Raw genomic sequence first — 5185 nt, 5'->3', positions numbered from 1 at the left:
ACGTGGTATTTTTAGGGTACAGTCATACGATCAATGCATCTGCATGATGCATGCATGCACAAACATTTGACTGTTCACACCTCAATTTTTCGCTCTCGAAAAATCATTTTTCTGGCGGGATATTTAAAATTGATTAAAATTTAAAAATAACGTATTACTAATTATTACAATAAAAGATAAAAAAAATTGAACGTTTATTATAAGGAATTAATTGTAAATAAATTTCTCTTAATTAGTGGCATATTTTAAATTATAAAAATTCACAATATTAAAATATGCCACAAATTAAGAGAAATTTATTTACAATTAATTCCTTATAATAAACGTTCAATTTTTTTTATTTTTTATTGTAATAATTAGTAATACGTTATTTTTAAATTTTAATCAATTTTAAATATCCCGCCAGAAAAATGATTTTCGAGAGCGAAAAATTGAGGTGTGAACAGTCAAATGTTTGTGCATGCATGCATCATGCAGATGCATTGATCGTGTGACTGTACCCTTACACGCCCACTGTAATCTACATAACCTGCAAATATTTTTTGAAATAATATTTTCAGTCGTAACTTTTTGTATTTATGAAATATAGCCCAAAACTTTTTGTTATATTATTATTTACTTATAAATTAGCATATACTTTCTATAAATGTACATTATATACACTTTTTTAGAGTTATTTATAAAAACTTGAAAATTTTTTGAAAATCTTAAAGGAATAAGAAAATTACATTCGCCATGTAATTGTACAGATCGTGCGACGTAATATTACGTCAAAGTGTAGAAATACACGCAATGTAAAAATACCACGTCGGACATAGTGATCAAATTTTCCTACGTCGGACGTAGTAAATTTACACAAAACTATTAAATTACATAGTCGTATAATGTAAAATTATTAAAAATAGTAAAACTACTTTTGGAACGAAATATATTTACTACGTGCAACCTATAATTTTGATGTGTGAAATTACAAGTTTCGTGTTATTTTACACCAGATTTTTTTACAGTGTATTCTGCATAGAGATAATATAAATAGAGTGGGGATGGTTTGCATGTATGCGTCCGCTTGATAGAAAGAGAAAGAAGATTTAGCACCAGTAGGTGTCTCTCTTGCGCTGGAGCTCATTGAAGGACAGATACTGGTGTTAAATCTTCTTTCTCCCTCCAACCCATTCTGTTTATGGCAGGACACTTCCCCCACACGCTGCCGCCTATACCTTCCCCACTCTATTTATAATATCTCTATGGTATTCTGCGTTGGCCTTGACCCACTAAACCAGAAACTATAAAACCTGAAGATCCGTCTCTTTCGGTTGGGTTGTACGGCCTTGTTCACAGGTATAAACGAGCCGACAGGTTGTACGGCCTTGTACACAAGTATGAAACTTGAAATACAAATAGAATAATAAAAAATCTGTCCGCGCAAGCGCGGACACATTCTCATCCGCGCTTCGCGCGGGGGCTCGCTTCGCTCGCAAGTTTCAGCGCGCCTCGGGGCGCGCGATTATTGATCGTCGCGCTTCGCGCTCTGGCGATTATTTCGCACGTCGCGCTTCGCGCTCCGTGTGTTGTTGCGCGATTCGCGCGCAAATGGCTCGCCGGGGTCTGCAATTGTTGTGCATTATTTATGTTCTTGTTTCCTATTATATGTTTCATAAAACAGTTTTTTTCTTAAAGTTACTACGACTTTAAGGATTACATTCTCATCACATGTTTTAGTTTGCTGATGATTGCGATATTAAGTGAATTTAAATGTATATTTTTGGTCTTGATGATTAAAATTGTAAAGTTTTTTTTAATTATACTAACTCTCTTAGTAAAAACATGATTTGCAGAAGCAGCTAAAATATTTTTAAAGAATTAGTATCAAATTTTTTGTGTAGTGTAGACCGGAGCGTAATGACTAACTTTTCACTCTTTGTTTACTTACTCAGACATTTTTGTTTTAATTAAGTGTTTATCTCCTAGAAAAGTTACTCTGGTATATTACTTTCTCATATGTGATGAGAATGTAAAAAACCATTTCCAACAAGATAGGACCAAAAATTGAAATGTAAAAAGGGGTCACACCAGCGCAACTGTATTAAAAAAATTTCATTGATTTTCTAAAATGTTATATCTTTTATGAATATATTTTAGTTATAACATTTTAGAAAACCAATAAAATTTTTTTAACCCAGTTGACCTCGCCTGACCCAAAAACTTAAAAAAAAATTAATTTTTTATGAAAAAATGTTGTAGAGAAAAGTTGTTTGTATTTTTCTAATCGAAAGTAGTATAAAATTAAAAATATTGAAATTTGAAAAAATTAATTTTTCAAAATTTTGAAACTACTGTAGTTTGTGTAGTTTTCGACGAAAATGGCTGGCTAACGAACTCGATCTGTATTTTAACAGTAACTTTGTGCATGCAAAGTTGCAAGTTGATGCAATAAGTTTTTCAAGAGTTATCGTAGGGACACCATTGTGTCTACAGATAGACACGAAGACAGACATACAGACAGACACTTTTTCTAGACCATGTTTAACAGACTCAGGGGACCCCAAAACGTCGAGATTTCAAGAAATTAGCGAAAGTCAATTTTCGACCAAAACTAATACTTTCTCATGTGATAATAATGTAAAAATGATTAAAAACAAAAAATATATTCAAATAGTGCAATTGAAAATGAAAAAATCATATTTCGAATTTTATATCGGTTAACCAGAACTCAAAAAAAATTTGTTTAATTTAGAAATACTAAAAAATTAAATTTTTAATAACTTTAAAAAAAAATTTCTGAGTAATATGTAAAGCAATATTTCTAAACAATGTTGAGAGACAAAAAAAAATATTTTGATATGAAAGTAAAATTTTTTAATTCTAGATAAACCGTTTGGCTAAATCTGGCCCAAAAACTTAAAAAATATACCTGGCCCAAGAACTTAAAAAAAAAAAAAAAAAATTCATAACTTTTTTGTTTTTTGTTGTACTGAAAAGTGTCTAAAGGAAAAGTTGTTTGTTTTTGCACCAAATTTAAGGAAAAAATTTTAAAAAAATATTTTTTTGAAAATTGGGAAAAATACAAAATTTTGAAAATTTAAAAGTTTTGTATTTTTGTGGTTTTTTGACGAAATGAGCTGTCCAACGAACTCAGGCTTCATCTTAATGGACTAAAAAAGCACCCCAAATTGCAAGTCGATTCGGTAAAATTTATTCGAGTTATCGTCGAGACAAAATTTTCTACAGACAGACAGACAGACAGACACTTCTCTAAAAACCATTTTTTTGGAATCAGGGGGTCATGAAACGTGAAGATTTATCAAAATTAGAAATTTCTCAAAATCGCACAAATCCAAGACTTTCTCATTTTTGATGAGAATGTAAAAAACAAATATTACGAAAAAATTCAAAAACAGCAAAATTTTCGGATATTTTGAGATCTTTTTTGCTCCTAATTTTGTATATTTACCTAAATTTGGCATCTAAAAGAAAAAACTTAAAGTTTTGACATGTTTTTAATGTTTTTTAATGTTTCGGCTAATGCTTCACTCACTATAAATCTCAATTTTTTGCACTTTTTTGGAAAAAAAATTCATAACTTTTTTGTTTTTTGTTATACAGAAAAGTGTCTAAAGGAAAAGTTGTTTGTTTTTGTATAAATTTTAAGGAAAAAAATTAAAAAAAATTTTTTTTTTTGAAAATTGTCAAAAATCCAAAATTTTGAAAATTTCAAAATTTCAAAAAAATTCATAACTTTTTTGTTTTTTGTTATACAAAAAAGTGTCTAAAGGAAAAGTTGTTTGTTTTTGTACAAATTTTAAGGAAAAAATTGGAAAAAAATATTTTTTTGAAAATTGGGAAAAATACAAAATTTTGAAAATTTAAAAGTTTTGTATTTTTGTGGTTTTTTGACGAAATGAGCTGTCCAACGAACTCAGGCTTCATCTTAATGGACTAAAAAAGCACCCCAAATTGCAAGTCGATTCGGTAAAATTTATTCGAGTTATCGTCGAGACAAAATTTTCTACAGACAGACAGACAGACAGACACTTCTCTAAAAACCATTTTTTTGGAATCAGGGGGTCATGAAACGTGAAGATTTATCAAAATTAGAAATTTCTCAAAATCGCACAAATCCAAGACTTTCTCATTTTTGATGAGAATGTAATAACTTTGACAACTATAGTTAAAATTTGTCACGCTCAAAGTAAAATATATTCCCTGAATAAATACAAACATTCACATGTTTAAGAACTATCGAAACATTCCGATGTCCCAAAAGATAAAAGGCAAAAAATTAAAAGTCGTAAATCTAGTTGAAATATATTGAAATACAAACCACCCTATGTTCATTAAACTTATATATAAAAAACCTTTAAAAAAAAAGGGCAAGAAAATAAACTCGAGTGAATAGAACCTTTCAACGAACGAAAACACATGTTGACCACACTTTAAACTGGACTCAAGGAATCGAGAAAAGTCACGTACAAATAAATGACGTTGCAACGGAAAATACTTTTATTTGATAAAAGTATATTTGATTCTTGTAATTGTTGATGACTCTTATGATAATTGACGTATTGTATTATTTAAAGTAAAATAATAATAGTCATATTATATAGTATATAATTATAATCATTGCCTTGTATCTTTAAATAAATTAGATAAGATAGGTAACAAAGGGACACAAAAAAATAAAAAAGTCAAAACCCAGAGGTCACACCCCCCTATCCCCATGTTTTTGGGGTTGCTGAAACCGAATATGACCATGAAAATTTTTTTTCATCGGCCATTTTCCCGCTACCACCCCCTTACACCTGCTCCCGGGGGTTGGAATTTCAGTTTTAAAAAAAGTGGAGTAGGGTGTCTATTCCTATGTTTTTTGGGTCGCTAAAACCAAAAAAGACTACCAAAAACAAATTCTTCCCTCCCTTAACCCCCTACAACCCCCTTAACACCCGCAGGGTGGGGGATCGAAATTCGATATTTCACGAAAAGTCAATTACGGTGTCTAAACCTACGTTTTTTGGGTCGCTGAAACCAAAAAAGACTACCAAAATCAAATCTTTTCCACCCTCGACCCCCTACAACCCCTGCAATAATTTTTAATAACTAATATTTAATTTTCAATTTCCCAAAAATCGGTTCGTTTTATTTGAAAAAAATTATTGCAGGAGTTGTAGGGGGTCGAGGGTGGAAAGGA

The sequence above is a fragment of the Leptopilina heterotoma genome, unplaced genomic scaffold (assembly GCF_015476425.1).
Source record: "Leptopilina heterotoma isolate Lh14 unplaced genomic scaffold, ASM1547642v1 Lhet_307, whole genome shotgun sequence".
Classification (NCBI taxonomy): domain Eukaryota; kingdom Metazoa; phylum Arthropoda; class Insecta; order Hymenoptera; family Figitidae; genus Leptopilina; species Leptopilina heterotoma.
The sequence above is the reverse complement of the archived record's forward strand: the minus strand, read 5'-3'. Positions refer to the sequence as shown.